Here is an 18964-nt window from a genome sequence, read left to right as displayed (position 1 = left end):
CCAAGAAGAAGAAAATATTGGCAGACAAAACGAAATGACTCCAACAGGGGCAGAATTCAAACTGGAAGATATGCAGATTGATGGAAGAAGAAAGAGAAGAGGAAAAACAAGGAGGAGTTGGAAGTACGGAGAAGGGAAGAAGGGCTAAGCGAGAGGCGTTCAATGAATTCGAAAGTAAAATTCTATGTACTGACTTGGAAGAAAATCCTAAGAAATGTTGGTGTTATGTCAAAGCGGTAGGCGGATCAAAACAAAATGCCCAGACACTCTGTGACCAAAATGGTACTAAAACAGAGGATGACAGACTAAAGGCCGAAATGTTAAATGTCTTTTACCAAAGCTGCTTCACGGAGGAAGGTTGCACTGTAGTTCCTTCTCTAGATTGTCACACAGATGACAAAATGATAGATATAGAAATAGACGACAGAGGGATAGAAAAACAATTAAGATCGCTCAAACTGGGAAAGGCCGTTGGGCCTGATGGAATACCAGTTCGATTTTACACAGAGTGCGCGAAGGAACTTGCCCCCCTTCTTGCAGCGGTGTAGCGTAGGTCCTTAGAAGAGCGTAGCGTTTCAAAAGATTGGAAAAGGGCACAGGTCATCACCGCTTTCAAGAAGGGACGTCGAACAGATGTGCATAACTATAGACTTATATCTCTAACGTCGATCAGTTGTAGAATTTTGGAACACGTATTATGTTCGAGTATAATGAGTTTTCTGGAGACTAGAAATGTACTCTGTATGAATCAGCATGGGTTTCGCAAAAGACGATCGTGTCAAACCCAGCTCGCGCTATTCGTTCACGAGACTCAGAGGGCCATAGACACGGGGTCTCAGGTAGATGTAATGTTCGTTTGATACAGTTCCCCACGGTCGTTTAATGAACAAAGTAAGAGCATATGGACTATCAGACCAATTGTGTGATTGGATTAAAGAGTTCCTAGATAACAGAATGTAGCATATCATTCCCAATGGAAAAAAAGTCTTCCGAAGTAAGAGTGATTTCAGGCGTGCCGCAGAGGAGTGTCGTAGGACCGTTGCTATTTACAATATATATTCATCATTAGAATGCTAAGGAAATGCAATCCGAAAACAAAGGTAGTAGGTTACAGTGCACTTGTTCGTCCACTGCTTGAATACTTCTCACTGGTGTGGGATCCGTACCAAATAGGGTTGATAGAAGAGATAGAGAAGATCCAACGGAGAGCAGCGCGCTTCGTTACAGGATCATTTAGTAATCGCGAAAGCGTTAAGGAGATGATAGGTAAACTCCAGTGGAAGACTCTGTAGGAGAGACACTCAGTAGCTCGGTACGGCCTATGTTGAAGTTTCGAGAACATAGCTTCACCAAGGAGTCAAGCAGTATGTTGTTCCCTCCTTCGTATATCTCGCGAAGAGACCGTGAGGATAAAATTAGAGAGATTAGAGGCCACACAGAGGCATATAGACAATCTTTCTTTCCACGAACAATACGAGACTGGAATAGAAGGGAGAACCGATAGAAGTATTCAAGGTACCCTCCGCCACACACCGTCAGGTGGCTTGCGGAGTATTGATGACGATGTAGAAGAAATACGGCAGGACGCTTGCTGATTGTCGCTCACGGAGGATCAGAAGGAAATGCTGATTTTGGCCGAAAACCACAATGTTGTGCAACAGTCATTTTGGAAACGAGAATAATAAGGAAAAATTACGGCGTCAGCTGACGCAAGTGCTGTCCTGTCATCATCTGCTACTGGGCCGAGCAGCCAGCAAGTAGAGATAATCCATGACAATCGGCTCTCCTGATTAAACACGAAGGTTTGACGCCACCCACCAGAGCGCCGTGGCGGTGGACTTTGCAACCGGTGACCAGTGCTGGAGGTAATACCTGGGAGCTCCGCTGCGACGTCAGTGGCGGCCGGCTCGCATTATAAGGTGGCGGCACTGGGGCAGCTGCCGCCTCACACGGGACAGGGACTCCAACCCGGTCACAGCCAGCCTGCAGAAGCGGCAGCGCGCACACCGCATAGCGCAGCGCACATCCAACGGTACAGTCGAGGTGAGTAATGGCGGCATTGCATCTGTTTCTTGTGTCTTGTCCAAAATCTTTCTGTAAACTATTTTTGTTTTACTTGTAAGTAGGCTGTTTAGGTTTTTATGTTGGTAACGCCACGCAGCGCTCTATATGAAAATCACTGACTGTGCTGTGTGAAGTCTGTGGCTGGTTGCCATTGTTGGAATATTTGCTATTGTAGTGTTGTGCAATTGGATGTGAACAGCGCGTAGCGTTGCGCAGTTGGAGGTGGGCCGCCTAGAGACGGGTCGAACTCGTTAATTCCCATGAACTACTTCATACATTTCACTCTTTGCCGTGAAGCGTTCAAATGAAGTAGTTCATTCAGGAAGTGCAGAAGCCTGGCGAGGTTGTCCAGTTCGCCGCCTAGACGCGGCTACGCTCGCTTCGCTACTTCACAATTATTCCAACAGATGGTCGAACTGTGCAGTAACGTGCACGCAACGTTTTTGCGCTCTTATAGCGTCTGAGTTAAATAGAGCATGGTCGAAGGGAACAAAGGAAAGATAAACAGAGAAGCCTGTCACATATAAAGAAAGTATTACATTTAATCTTGCTCGACATTTTCTCATGAAGCGCCCAAAAAATCTTTATCTGCCAAATGAAACATTATTTGTTGTATTCATGGACTGAAAACTAGGACTACTAACGAAATGCAGTCCAATTTTATGTTCCTTTTAAAATTTAATCCAAAATAGAATGCGGTTCTAGGCGCTTCAGTCCGGAACCGCGCGACTGCTACGGTCTCAGGTCCGAATCCTGCCTCGGTCATGGATGTGTGTGTTGTCCTTAGTTAGTTAGGTTTAAGTAGTTTTAAGTTCTAGGGGACTGATGACCTCAGATGTTAAGCCCCATAGTGCTCAGAGCCATTTGAACCAAAATAGAATGAGAATGTTTACCACAGTCACAAAGACTATATACCTACGTTAAGTAATTATTCAGAAGTTTTCCTGTAGATTTTATTTTTGTTGAGAATAATAACCCTCCAGATTCAAAACGTAAGCTGTCACCTGTAGTCATTGGTACGATTTCAGGTAAAATCCCTCCTTCAGTGTTATTAACAAACCTTTTATTTTCGTGTTGGCTCTGCGTGCTCACACAGCCAGCTTCTTCGTTTGTATCTTTAATATTCATTCGTCTGCAAGCGCTGCCAACAGTAGGCTACCCGTAGACGCGAAGTTTAACTGCACAAATAGTCACGGGTAATGATGTCACCACTGCAGGAAGCAAATGACGCTGCTTTCCCCTCGCCCCTCACCACCCCAACCCCTCGCAAACCTATCGTTTTCCACAAACACCGCGCGATTCATCGACAGACAGTAGAGGGAGGACTGAAGTGAAGGGAGAATGAGTGACGTAGCGCCGATGTAGTGGGAGAGGGAGAGGGGAAGAGAGTGAGTGAACGAACTAGAAAAAAGTGTGGAGTGTGCTGTCTGTGAAGAGTTTGAAGTACCAGTTCATTGAAATTCAGTGATTAGTTCACACTTCATTGGAATGAAGCGTCCATTTGAACGACTCATTCACGAGCTCCCCATCACTAGACCCGCCAGCAGTGGTGGATGGGTGAGAGAGATGGCAGAATTTTGAGAGCGGACGATTTGGACGTGTGTCCATCAGAAAGAGTAAATTTGTAATACTGTATATCATGAACCGATATGACGACTTTTGAATGTTATTGAAGTAAATGCATTGTTTGTTCTCTATCAAAATCTTTCATTTGCTAGCTATGCCTTTCAGTAGTTAGTGCCTTCAGTAGTTAGAATCTTTTATTTAGCTGGCAGTAGTGGCACTCGCTGTTTTGCAGCAGTTCGAATAACGAAGATTTTTGTGCGTTAAGTGATTTATGAAAGGTATAGGTTATTGTTAGGGCCATTCTTTTTGTAGGGATTATTGAAAGTCAGATTGCGTTGTGTTAAAAATATTGCGTGTCAGTTTAGTGATGATCTGAGTACGTTCAGTTTTACTCAGCTGTTTGAAAATCAAATAGCGTAAGGGGTTTACCAGCACAGTAATTCATAAATATTTCTAAGGGGAGGTTTCATATACTCTCTCAAAAAATTTAATCCTGTTTTTTTTTGTTTATTTTATTTACTCATTTTTAAATGAGCTTGTAAGACTACGCCCTTCTTTGGATTCCTTTTCTCAGATTACTTCGTGACATCGTAATGCCCCGTTAGTTTCGGTAACGTTATAGCAGAGCTGACGTTAGGCTTCGTATAAAAGCACTGTTATTTCCTCCATGTTTAATTGCAATTATATTGTCCACTATTCCTCACCTGTCAGTATGATTTAGAACCGCGAAATTTTGTCTGTATGTGTGTATTTCGGGTTTGAGTCACAACTGTACGTAAAGAATCCTTTTAGGTTGTCCTCCTCGACAAAAGAAAAAGTAAGACACTTGGAAAAAAATCAAAAGTGGACTCAAAAATTATTAGATAATCATTCTCAAAAGGAAATTAATCGAATACATTAACAAGTAGTATTAATCAACTGTCTGATGAAAATTCCTTTAAAATGACACTGCAGATTTCCTTCCTCGTTCATCTTCAAGCTTGTATTCCGTTCGTAATGACATAGTCGACGGAATATTAAATATTAATAGTTCTCCGTCAGACATAACCAACAGACAACAGAAAGTGCCTTACACTAGGTGATCAGAACGTGCACATGAAATGACAATCGGAGTTCCTTCAGTGATGGACTTCAGTGTCTCTTCCCTGTCTTCCAAGTTCGCTCTAGGCGCTAGAAAGGTGTATTGTGCAATAGCTTGACTTTCGTCAATGGCTTAGCAGCTCACTGTTTCTCTCTTTTACTCACTACTAATTTCTTTTAGTGTTACACTGACAGCTTGCTCCGAGATTTATAATTACGATAGCCCAGCTTTCAAACATTGCCATTTGATGTGACTTTTTAGGCTTTTCCGGCGCGTATTGTATCGCTCTCGAGTCAGCCGCTGGACCACGTTGTGTATTTCAGTGTTTATCCTGCACAGGCTTTAAAATAACAATAAAGAAAATAACAAAAAAACGGGGCAACTATCCGACAACGCAGCATCTGCTACTTTTCCAACAGTAACAAGCACGCAACACATGACGATGTACTTCAGTTGACTCAAGGAAATACTGTGGGACAGAAAAAGCGTGGCCCGGTGGCAGACGCGACAGCCATTTATCTTGCGATTTTGTTTGCAATATGGAACAAGTGTGGTAATCAATATCCACAAAATAACGCTCAAACGAATGTTGAAAAGAAGAAACAGCGGTCCATAACGTCGAAAATAGTTGTGGTATTGCACGTTGTTCCTTTTTATTCTCTCATAAAGAAAGACATTGTAACATATTTCTGAAAAACAAATACTCGATTAGATTAGATTACATTAGATTAATACTTGTTCCATAGATCATGAATACGACACTTCGTAATGATGTGGAAAGTGTCAGGTTAATAAAAGATGTCTGCACAAGATATTACATTACACAAAATATTGCATGATACCAATGTTTAAGCTAGTTTTCTTTCCCTTCTCCTCCCTTAATTTATATCTAAAAATTCAGCCAGTGAGTAGAAGGAGTTGACATCTACAAACTCTTTTAATTTATTTTTAAATGTTGGTTGACTATCTGTCAGGCTTTTGATGTTGTTTGGTAGGTGACCAAAGACTTTTGTGGCAACATAATTTAGCCCTTTGTGTGCCAAAGTCAGATTTAACCTTGCATAGTGAAGATCATCCTTTCTCCTGGTGTTGTAGCTATGCACACTGCTATTACTTTTGAACTGGGTAGGATTAATAACAACAAATTTCATAAGTGAATATATATATACTATGAGGGTACTGTGAGGATCCCTAGATCCTTAAATAGATGTCTGCAGGATGACTGTGGGTGGGCTCCAGCAATTATTCTGATTACACGTTTTTGAGCAATGAATACTTTTCTACTCAACGATGAATTACCCCAGAATATGATGCCATACGAAAGCAGTGAATGAAAGTAGGCATAGTAAGCTAATTTACTGAGATTCTTATCACCAAAATTTGCAATAACCCTAATAGCATACGTAGCTGAACTCAGACGTTTCACCAGACCATCAATGTGTTGCTTCCAGTTTAACCTCTCATCAATGGCCACACCTAAAAATATTGAAAATTTTACCTTAGCTACAGACTTCTGTTCAAAGTCTATATTTATTACTGGAGTTGTGCCATTTACTGTACGGAACTGTATATACTGTGTTTTATCAAAATTTAAAGAGAGTCCGTTTGCTGAGAACCACTTAATAATTTTGTGAAAAACATCATTTGCAATTACATAACTTAATTCTTGGTTTTTGGATGTTATTGCTATACTTGTATCATCAGCAAAAAGAACTAACTTTTGCATCTTCATCAATGTGGAATGGTAAGTCATTAATGTAAATCAAGAACAGCAAAGGACCCAAGACCGAACCCTGTGGGACCCCATACTTGATAGCCCCCCAGTTTGAGGAATCATCTGTTGTTTTAACATTACATGAATCACTTGTTTCAACTTTCTGCATTCTTCCAGTTAAGTATAAATTAAACCATTTGTGCACTGCCACCTCAAACCATAGTGATTTAGCTTATCTAAAAGAATTCCATGATTTACACAAAAAATACCAATGGGTGATGTCCAGTTATTCACAGCATTTAATATTTAATCAGTGAAAGCGTATATAGCATTTTCTGTTGAAAAGCCTTTCTGAAAACCAAACTGACATTTTGTTAGTACTTTATTTTTACAAATATGGGAGGCTACTCTTGAATACATTACTGTCTCAAAAATTTTTGATAGAGCTGTGAGAAGAGAGATTGGGCGATATTTGTTGACATCCGACGTATCCCCCTTTTTATGCACTCGTTGTGACAAACACTTAATTGCAAATACAGGCAACGAGAATATCACTGTAGATAATGTTATCCTGTTTAAAGTGTATAGTGAGAATAATATAACGTAGTGAAATTTCTAGACTCCGCATAAATGGTGCCAGATAGCTGAAACTTTCTTCTAGGTAACCCTAAGGCAATTCAGATACAGATGAAAATAACCATAGAATCCGACAATGGTATTTGTACAGGTTTCAGTTTCAGTTTTAGTTATGTTCCGTAGATCATTTTCCCGATTATTTTATCGATATGATGTTGAACAATTCAAACAACAAGATATATTTAGTTCTGTACATGCAACTACATTTAGAGGTACAATTTGTTTTACCATTTCTGAAACAGAAACGTCCATGGAGTAAAAGAAGTTGTCCAAAAGCAATGATTTTAAGCTAGATTCCAAACTTGATCTGCTACCTGCCAAATACTTTATGTTGTTGGGCAAATGGGACTGACATGCGCATTTTCCCCCTTCAGCTTAAAACGCTTCTTTCTGGTGTGCTATGAACTTCTGCTGCAAGAGGAACGAACTGATTCACACAGTCTGAATAGGATCACAGAAGTAATTCTTCAGGTCCTGTTGATTTTTACCTGTTGAGCGTAGTTGATTCTATATACTACAATCAGTTACTTGTAATTTCGACATTTGTGTGGCGACCTCCTACAGTGAAACCATCTGAAAAGACTGAATTCAGTATTCTACTGTCATCTGTCCCATCCTCCGTTTCACTGCCACTATGAAAACTAAGCGACTGTATAGAAAATTTTCATTCATCTTTACTCACGTAGGTTATTTATCACACGCTTTTTTAAGTAATCTGAAGCACAAGACTACTCTACATTTCTTCTCACCCCAAAAGCCATCGTTAATAGAAAATCAGATCCTCCCCAAGTTATTGTACATGGTGATGCTTTATAGCGTTCACTGCTGCTGAGCTCTTACGAAAACCTTTTGTTTGTGACAAAAGTAGAGAGTTTAGCTGAAGGGTTACGTATTTAAAACAAATTATAAATTTCCACAACTGTCAGTACTCATTTCTGCGGTAAATTAAAGCTGTATTCAGACCGTAGTTTTAGAATCCTTCCGTTTCCCGGTTTTCTTCCACGATAACATACTACATTTGCAGTCTTTTGGTAACATATGCAGAATTATCTCATGGCACGTGCTGGTTACTGCTAGCGTTCTCAGGTCTCGAAAAAGAAATGGAAGCAACATACACAGCTAACTGGTAACATTGCTGATTCTGGAATGAATACGTTCTAAGAAGAGGCATAAGTAATGTAATACTATTGTTATTTGCTTCCCGTGTAATCGTTTGTCGCACTCGTTTTTATACATCTGTTTTTTCGGTTTTTCCTCGACTAGTGTTTTCAGTCTGGTTTTATATTTTATATATTTAAATCTAGTTAATTATAATGATCTTTAAAGAACGACACCACCACATCACGAAAGGTCTCTTTGCTCGTATCCGTAAGGTCGTGACGTAGGAAAGGATGGTTGTATCTAAAATTATAATTACGAAATACTTGCACATGAAATGTCAAATGAAAATGATCATGGTAAAGGAATAAATTTCGATCAGGAGACAAATATTGTTTCCCCACTTTCCATCTTGTTATACTTCATTACTTCCGTTGTGTGCCGTTGTGTGTGAGACCGGTACATAGTTCTGGATTGAATTTACCAACTAGAATACTTTTCTCTGAAGTATCTGAAATAACGAAGCCTCGTATCTGTTGTGAGTGAAAATAAAAGCGTGTATTTCGACATTTGTATTTTGGTTTGACAGTTTATGGGAGTCTTGCTTCTGGTCACCAGGAAAATTCATGCCTGTCCAGTTCACGTCAAATAAAAAATGGAACTGAATTAGTACTCGTCTCGATTTATAAATAATACTTCTAGAAATTTTTGGTGCTTGAGTGTTGCGTATGCGCGCCTGTGTGTGTGTGTGTGTGTGTGCCGCGCGTTAGTAAGGCGAGAGAGAGAGGGGGGGCGAGAGGGAGGGAGAGATGGGGGGGAGGGCGAGAGGGAGAGAGGGGTGGCGAGAGGGAGGGAGAGAGGGGGGCGGGAGAGAGAGAGAGGGGGGTGCGAGAGGGAGGGAGGGAGAAAGACGCCGCAGTGCTACGAACTGTAATGTCAGTCAATTTATATCTGTATCGTCAATGAGAAACATAACTGTAAACACAACCAAAAACGTAAAATGCCAAAATCTCAAGATCCAGAAAATTTAATATCTGCCTTGTACGAGGGCGAGTCAAATGAAAAGCTTAAATATTTTTTTAAATATTATTTATTGTGCAGAAGTGGTACAGAGCTGTATCACTTTTCAACATAATCTCCATCACGCTCAATGCAAGTCCTCCAGCGCTTACAAGTGCATAAATTCCTTTAGAAAAAAAATTCGTTTGGTAGTCCGCGCAACCACTCATGCACCGCGTGGCGTACCTCCACATCAGAACGGAACTTCTTTCCTCCCATTGCGTCTTTGAGTGGTCCAAACATATGGAAATCACTTGGGACAAGGTATGGTTAGTATGGTCGATGAGGAGGACACTAAAAATGCAGGTCTGTGATTGTTGCAACTGCTGTACGGGCAGTGTAGGGCCTTGCGTTGTCATGTTGCAAAAGGAACCTGCTGACAGCAATCCACGTCGCTTTGATTTGATTGCAGGCCGCAGATGATTTTTTGGGGATCTGTGTATGATGCACTGGTGACGGTGTTCCATCTAGGCATGTAATGGTCCAAAATGAAGCCTTTTTCGTCCCAAAAGAGAGTCAGCATAACTTTCCCTGCTGATGGTTGTGTTCGAAACTTCATTGGTGATGGGGAATGGCGCCATTCCTTGTTCGCTCTCTTCGTTTCCGGTTGGTGGAAGTTAACCCAGGTTTCGTCCCCAGTAACGATATTTACAAAGAAGCCCTCACCTTCTTGTACAAAGCACCGAAGACGTTCTTCACAAGCATCAACACGTCGTTCTCTCATTTCAGGAGTCAACTGCCGTGGCACCCATCTTGCAGACACTTTGTGAAACTGGAGCACATCTTGCACAATGTGGTGTGCTGATCCATGACTGAACTGTAAACGTGCTGCAATGTCATTCACTGTCACTCGGCGGTTTTCCTTCAGTCTGGCTTCAACTGGTGCAATGTCCTGTGGAGTCACAACTCGTTGTGCCTGACCTGGACGAGAAGCATCTACCACTGAAGTCACACCATTTTCGAACTTCCTACTCCATTCGTAGACTTGCTGCTGTGACAAACATGCATCACCATACTGAACCTTGATTCGTCGATGAGTTTCAATACGTTTCACACCTTCACTACGCAGAAACCGAATAACAGAACGCTGTTCTTCCCTGCTGCAAGTCGCAAGTGGGGCGGCCATCTTTATACCGATACTGCGACGGTATGTGTGCATCTGCACTATGCTGCCACCGACAGGTCATTCTGCACGCTGTTTGTAGCATGCTTACCAAATGAAAGGATAACGGCGCGAAATTTCGATGTGTTACTACGAATTTGAGGTTTTCATTTGACTCACCCTCGTAGAGAAATCAGAGGTGGTGCATATGCTACGAGTGCAATCGTTTCACTTTCTCCCTCGTCACTGAGTGTTCGTTTCAGTTGGCTCGTACTGGGTGAATATCTAATCTGAGGAATAATAAAATATCGTTCTGTGAACTAAGTGCTATAGTGACTAAAACGCTTACAAAGCGATGCTGTGACACCCATGCGAAATTTTTGAAGCTGCACAACAGTCTCTGTTTATGCGACCAAACAACTGTTTGGTTTATTTCGGTAATTAGAAAGTGTTTTTTAGGTCTCATGAATCATAGCAACATTTTTGTTACATCTTTTCTGTACCTATTTCTGCATCTTTATCAGTATTAACCAGGTGACTGTTTGGAGCATATGGCTTTACATAACATTTTTGAAATAAACTGTACAGAATTCGATGATGTTGTTATTATTTCTTAACGTACCCATCATATTTCACCTGGACTCTCATAGACTGGAGAAGAATTGTCTTCAGTGACGGTCCCGCTTCGAACTGAGGCACGATGGTAGTGTGTCTTCCTTTTTCCTTATAGTGTAGATACACGTGAGACAACTGCTTCTGACTGGATAATTAATTCGGGTTATAGGTTTTCGGCTGTAGCTTAATCTGCCTTTTAACATTGTGTACGCAGATTTCTGAACAGTGATAGAAAGTTTATTTGGTCTGCCACGTCCCTGACCCATGTCTCTTTCGTTTCTCGTTGTCGTCTGCTGTTACCTTTGGCTACCAGCCAGAAGTCATCAGCATACGCACTTTCTACTAGTGCTTCACGTTTTTATTGTAGGGTGTCCAAAGGAGGTCTGAAAGTTGTGTTAAGTTCTATGGAACCAAACTGCTGAGGTCATCGGTTGGTAAGCTTACGCACTACTTAAACTAGCTTACACTAAGGACAACACACACACACACCCATGCCCGGGAGAGGAGTCGAACCTCCAACGGGGGGAGCCGGCTGAACCACGACAAGACACCCTAGACCACGTGGTTACCCCGTACGGCTAAAAGAGGTTTGAGGTCGCTGTCCTACAACGAGAGCTGACTCCTGAAGACAGCGTTTGGTGATTGATTTTTTTTTCGTTTCCTTGATGGGACTAGACGAATTTAGCTCCATGTGCACACAGTAGTCCACTAGGCATTGCATGGACAGTTACAGTTTTACATCCTTTTGGATCTGTAGCACCACATTTCGAAAGGTTCTTGTCCAAACTATTTATCGTCCACGTTTCACTTCCATACATGGCTACACTCCATACAAATACTTTCAGAAACGACTTCCTGACACTTAAATCTATACTCGATGTTAACAAATTTCTCTTCTTCAGAAACGCTTTCCTTGCCTTTGTCAGTCTACATTTTATATCTTCTCTACTTCGACCATCATCAGTTATTTTGCTCCCCAAATACCAAAACTCCTTTACTACTTTAAATGTCTCATTTCTTAATCTAATTCCCTCAGCATCACCCGATTTAATTCGACTATATTCCATTATCCTAGTTTTGCTTTTGTTGATGTTCATTTTATATCCTCCTTTCAAGACGCTGTCCATTCCGTACAGATGCTCTTCCAAGTCCTTTGCTGCCTCTGACAGAATTACAATGTCATCGGCGAACCTCAAAGTTTTTATTTCTTCTCCATGAATTTTAATTCCTACTCCGAATTTTTCTTTTGTTTCCTTTACTGTTTGTTCAATATACAGAGTGAATAACATCGGGGATAGGGTACAACCTAGTCTCACTCCCTTCCCAACCACTGCATCCCTTTCATGCCCCTCGATTCTTATAACTGGTTTCTGTACAAATTGTAAATAGCCTTTCGCTCCATGTATTTTACCGCTGCCACCTTCAGAATTTGAAGGAGAGTATTCCAGTCAACATTTTCAAAAGCTTTCTCTAAGTCTACAAATGCTAGAAACGTAGATTTGCCTTTCCTTAATCTATTTTCTAAGATAAGTAGTAGGGGCAGTATTGCTTCACGTGTTCCAATACTTCTGCGGAATCCAAACTGATCTTCCCCGAGGTCGGCTTCTACTAGTTTTTCCATTCGTCTGTAAAGAATTCGTGTTAGTCTTTTGCGGCCGTGGCTTATGAAACTGATAGTTCGGTAATTTTCACATCTGTCAACACCTGCTTTCTTTGGGATTGGAATTATTATATTCTTCTTGAATAATAATAACAGGTAATTAGCTGATTACTCGAGGTAACTACAGTAAAGGTATTTACTTTCATAGCCTCCTTTAAAGGTTTAGCCACAAAATAACTTATCTGAATGCGCAAAACTTGCGTGCTAATGAGGCGGCTTTCGTTTTTCGTCAGTTACTTGTTTACAACGGATTAACGCAGCTTTGAACTACGAAGATTGCGCTTACTGATGATGCAACTGATTTCCCCGTATATATCTCAGGAGACGGCGCGTAGATAAGCTTTTGCACTGGCTTAACGAGGGACAGTAAGTGACAAGCTGACACAGAGTGAGGTGGCCAACTGAGAGGGTCACTGACTCACCATTCTCCCACAGTGCCCTGTCGATGTTCCGCAAATTAACGGTCGTTTAAAGCTTTCCGTCATCGGAGACTTCTGTAATGTAGATTCCCACTGTGTGTATTTGGTAGTCCCTTTTGTACGAAACTCTTTTGTAAGATAAAATAGACAAAGCATCAGTGTTGGTGATTGAAGAGAGAACAAGGAAAACAACACTATTGGTAACTCATACAATGGACAAAGCCATTTCCAAGAACAACATGACTTTGTTTTTAATGAAAAGTTGATGTAGTAAATCAGTGTAATAAAACCAAACCAAAATCATTATATAGATTCTAGAGGAAATTAAAATGAAGAATATAGAAGGGGACGAATGCACAACGTAAATTTCGCTCATTTCTTTAAAAAAATGTAATTGTGGTGTTTGATAGGATATTTGTACAACTACTGAACTAATGGTGATAGTTGTTACGACTGAAAGATTTACAAACAGCTACGTACAGATAGCGTCAGTCTGCGTTTGATAGATTTTGGAGCTTTCAGAGATTCCGAGTTATTGCCGTTCTCGTGTTTCTCTGTAGTTTAATAAAATTAGTGAGTCACATATACAACTGTTTTCTGTTTATGATCAAATTCAGTAAGTGTTGAATATGTGACTGGCACAGTTCATCTAATAAGAGATGATGACTCAGAACATATCCCACTTCGTGAACATCACGAAGAGCTAACTCTTAAATCCAAGTCGTTCTGTCACCCTTCAAATGGTAATTACAAACGTCTGAAAGTTAGATTCCAAAGCTATTTTTTGATAATACTGATTTCTTTTGCAACAATTTTTAAACGCATTATGTACTCCGCTAGAGCGTAAAATTGTTTGATCGCAATTATTTGTAAACTCGAATTCCTCCACATGCAGACATCACTCACTCACCACGCATCAGAGTATTCCAGATATTCGTATACGTTTCACAGGTGTATGAAATTAACGTTTCATGAACAACAACCAAGCACGAAACTTCCTACCCAGATTAAAACTTTGTGGTACTGAGACTAAAACCAGGAACCTTTGCTTTTCTTCAACAAATGCCCAACCGATTGCGCTATTCAGGCGCGACTCAAGGTCCCCCCCCCCCCCCCTCCTCGGCAACCCCCTCCCTAGACCCGCCATCCCCTACACCCACACAGCTTTACTTCCTGCAGTATATAGGATGGTCCATTGATAGTGACCGGACCGAATGTCTCACGAAATAAGCATCGCAACGAACAAATGAAACACGACTACCTTCAAGGGGGAAAACCAGATGACTCTATGGTTGACCCGCTAGATGGCGCTGCCATAGGTCAAACGGATATCAACTGCGATTTTTTAAGTAGGAACCCCCATTTTTATGACATATTCGTGTAGTACGGCTATCGTGTTGATGTATGGCTATTGTGATCAAAACGCCCAACGGGCATGTGCTACGTATGCTGCTCGGTATCCTGGACGACATCATCCAAGTGTCCCGACAGTTCGCCAGATAGTTACGTGGAAGTGTTCAGCCACATGTGAAACGTCGACCTGCAACAAATGATGATGCCCAACTAGGTGTTTCAGCTGTTGTCGCGGCTAATCCGCACATCAGTAGCAGACTAATTGCGCGAGAATCGGGAACCTAAAAAACGTCGGTGTTGAGAATGCTACTTCATCATCGATTGCACCCATACCATATTTCTGTGCACCAGGAACTACATGGCGACGACTTTGAACGTCGTGTACAGTTCTGCCACTGGGCACAAGAGATTACGGGACGATGACAGATTTTTTGCACGCGTTCTATTTAGCGACGAAACGTCATTCACCAACAGCGGTAACGTAAACCGGCATAATATGCGCTATTGGGCAACGGAAAATCCACGATGGCTGCGACAAGTGGACAATCAGAAACCTTGGAGGGTTAATGTATGGTGCGGCATTATGAGAGGAAGTATAATTGGCCACCATTTTATCGATGTCAATCTAAATGGTGCCATGTATGCTTATTTCCTACGTAATATTCTACCGATCTTACTACAAGATGTTTCACTGTATGACAGAATGGCGATGTACTTCCAATATTATAGATGTCCGGCACATAGCACGCTTGCGGTTGAAGCTGTATTGAATAGCACATTTCATGACAGGTAGATTGGTCGTCGAAGCACCATACCATGGCCCGTGCGTTGACCGGATCTGACGTCCCAGGATATCTTTCCGTGGGGAACGTTGAAGGATGTTTGGCATCGTGATCCACCGACAATGCCCGAAAACATGCGTCAGCGCATTGTCAATGCATGTGCGAACATTACGGAAGGCGTACTCCTCGCTGTTGAGAGGAATGTCATTACACGTATTGCCAAAGACATTGAGATTGACGGACATAATTCTGAGCATTTATTGCATTAATGCGGTATTTACAGGTAATCACGCTGTAAAAGCATGCGCTCTCAGAAAGGGTAGGTTCACAAAGGTACATGTATCACATTGGAACAACCGAAATAAAATGTTAAAACGTACCTACGTTCTGTATTTTAATTTAAAAAAACCTACCAGTTATCAACTGTTCGTCTAAAATTGTGAGCGATATGTTTGTGACCATCACAGCGTTATCTATCACAAAGCGAAAAAAGTGGTCCAACTAAAACATTCATATTTCTTTACGTACTACACGAATATGTAATAAGAAATGGGGCTTCCTATTTTAAAAATCGCATTTGATATCCGTTTGACCTATGGCAGCGCGATCCAGCGGGCCAACCATAGCGCCGTCTGTTTTCCCCCTTCAAGCTAGACGAGTTTCTTTGTAGTTTTTTCGTTTGACGCTTATTTCGTGAGATATTTGGCCCGGTCACGATCAATGGACCAGCTGTATATCTCTCGTTTTCCGAAGATGTACTGACAGAAGCAATGATGTGATTGAGTAGGTGGCGGTGGGGGTGTTTGTGAGTCTTGCCCGAATAGTGCATTTGTTGGTCAAACAATAAAGGTTCCAGGGTTTTGAGTCCGGATACCATATACAGTTTTAATCTGTCACGATGTTCCAAATCAGTGCACACTCCACTGCAGAGGGAAAATCAATTCTGGAATCTTTAAGCATATTTTCGATGCGAACAATGTATCTGCATCTTGGAGGACGTGGGTGCTCTTACGTACTGATGTATTTAATGTGTTTTAATACATCATTGAAGAGAAATAGTTTGTACACTCGGTTACAGGATATGTCACGGCCATTCATCTACTCTAGTTCCGACTGTTGTAGCCGTCAGCAATAACAGCAGCAAAACTCATTGTACGAATCATACCACGTGAACAAAACACTTACGAGCAAACGAACCAAACGTTTGATTAACTTCTCTGGGTTGGGATTCATAGTCATATAATATTTCTTAAAAGACATTATAGTCGAAGTTGACTGTATAAAATATTAATTATTACGGCTGCAATTTCGGACTTATGGCCATTTTCAAGTAACACAACAATATAAGACTATCTGACATGTCGTTGTTTTTTTTTTTTCTTTATTGTACTTCAATTCCCCATCAGGGTGGGCTGGCAGCAGCATATGCGCTGCTCTTCAGCCGAAAGACATAGAACAAACATTAGAAGACAGTGAAAAATATACAAAGGAGAGAATATGGTGAACATAGATATACAAAAGGGGGAACATCATGGAAGGCAATAGACAAAAAACGGGGTGACTGTAAAATGGAGATAAAAACCTGTTTAAAAGTAGCACACACAAAAAGCCACACACTGCGACAATTAAAAGAACACAAGGCACAGTATGACTGGAGTATAAAAGGTATCGACAGATGCCGTAGCACAGAACAAACACTGACGGCGAACCTCAAGGCAGTACACAATTAAAATCACACCTCTTGACGCACAGGAGAAACAGCACTAAACACAACACTGATGTGGCACACTGACGATGATCAAAACGGACGATCTGTCAGGCGCAAGAATGTGAGGGAAACCGAAAGAAGGGAGCGAGGGGAAGAGAGGGGGAGATGAGCGGGGGGCGCGCTGAAGAGGGCCAGGTAGGGAGGGATGTGGGAAGGAAAGAGGCAAGTATGAGGTGCAGGGCCTCAGGGGGGGTGGAGGAGGAAAATCCGCTCTGGGAGAAGGAGGGGAGAGGAAAACGGGGCCCTGGGGAGGGGGGGGGGGGCACGGCCAGGTTATAGTTGGAAGGAACGGTAGATGTCACGGCGAAGTTCGTCATCCAGGAGGGGGAGGCGTTGGAAATTGCCCTGATGAAGGAGATGGAGGGTGTGGAGGTGGAGAGAGGGAGGGATACAGCGATAGAGGCGCGGAAACAGGCGGGGGGTGGAGAGGAAGGAGGAAACCAGAGGGTGGGGGGGATCAAGCCTGCGGACAATGTAAAGGATGCAGAGAGGTTGGAGGAACAGGAGGAGGTGGGGGAAGGGGATCAGTTCATACAGGGGCTGTGTGGGGGAAGGAAGGCAGATACGGAAGGCAGGGCGGAGCACATGGTGTTCAAGGATTTGGAGGGCCTTGTAAAAGCGGGTGGGGGCAGAGATCCAGGCAACGCTGGCATAACAGTGTATAGGACAGATGTGGGATTTGTAGGTGTGGAGGATGGTAGAAGGATGCAATTCCCATGTCCAGCCAGACAGGAGTTTCAGGAGCTGGAGGTGGGAATGGGCTTTCTGCTGGACGGTCTGGAGATGAGGGGTCCAGGTGAGGTGTCGGTCGAGGGTGAGGCCGAGGTATCTCAGGGTGGGGGTAAGCTGGATGGGACGACCATAAAGGGTGAGGTAGAAACCATGGAGGCGAAAGTAGCGGGTGGTGTAGCCTATGATGATTGCCTGGATTTTGGAGGGGTTGAGACAGAGGAACCACTGGTTACACCAAGTGGTGAACTGGTGAAGGTGGGTTTGGAGGGTACGTCGGGACCGTTGACATGTCGTTGTCAAAATGCAGTCTTTTGACTGTGAGAGTCCCACAAGCTCCGATGAGTACAACACTTAATACATCGTAATATGTTGTTAAATATGTACTGAAGTGTCAATGTTACCATCTTTCTAATAATCTATCACTAAAAAAAAGATATTTGTTATTACGATTGCAATTTCGGCCTTATGCCCATTTTCAAGTAACACTGCAAAAGTTACATTCTGTCTCTTAAAAGACATCATAGTCTCTGTTGACTGTATAAAATATTTATTATTACGATTGCAATTTCGGCCTTATTGCCATTTTCAAGTAACACTGCAAAAGTTACATTCTGTCAGAATATAAGACTATCTGACATGAGTACATGTGATAGATTATTAGAACGATGGAAACATTGACAGTTCAGTACTTATTTAACAACATATTACGATGTATTAAGTGTTGTACTCCTCGGAACTTGTCGGACTCTCGCAGTCAAAAGACTACATTTTGACGATGACATGTGAGATAGTCATATATTGTGATACACTCCTGGAAATGGAAAAAAGAACACATTGACACCGGTGTGTCAGACCCACCATACTTGCTCTGGACACTGCGAGAGGGCTGTACAAGCAATGATCACACGCACGGCACAGCGGACACAGCATTTGAACACCGCCGCCGTCAGTGTCAGCCAGTTTGCCGTGGCATACGGAGCTCCATCGCAGTCTATAACACTGGTAGCATGCCGCGACAGCGTGGACGTGAACCGTATGTGCAGTTGACGGACTTTGAGCGAGGGCGTATAGTGGGCATGCGGGAGGCCGGGTGGACGTACCGCCGAATTGCTCAACACGTGGGGCGTGAGGTCTCCACAGTACATCGATGTTGTCGCCAGTGGTCGGCGGAAGGTGCACGTGCCCGTGACCTGGGACCGGACCGCAGCGACGCACGGATGCACGCCAAGACCGTAGGATCCTACGCAGTGCCGTAGGGGACCGCACCGCCACTTCCCAGCAAATTAGGGACACTGTTGCTCCTGGGGTATCGGCG

General features: G+C 42.4%; 1 protein-coding gene across 3 annotated transcripts in view; it reads left to right on the top strand.

Moving 5' to 3' along the window:
• The first annotated feature begins 1948 nt into the window (after window positions 1–1948).
• The window catches only part of LOC126335564 (sodium-independent sulfate anion transporter-like), a 125263-nt gene continuing 108247 nt past the window's right edge, over window positions 1949–18964 (top strand). For all 3 annotated transcript variants that reach the window (XM_049998988.1, XM_049998989.1, XM_049998990.1), the window contains exon 1: window positions 1949–2043. The gene's annotated coding sequence lies outside the window, so the exon portion shown is untranslated. The remainder of the gene's footprint in view (window positions 2044–18964) is intronic.

The sequence above is a fragment of the Schistocerca gregaria genome, chromosome 2, assembly GCF_023897955.1.
Source record: "Schistocerca gregaria isolate iqSchGreg1 chromosome 2, iqSchGreg1.2, whole genome shotgun sequence".
NCBI classification, from domain to species: Eukaryota; Metazoa; Arthropoda; class Insecta; order Orthoptera; family Acrididae; genus Schistocerca; species Schistocerca gregaria.
This window is presented reverse-complemented; position numbering and strand designations above follow the sequence as displayed.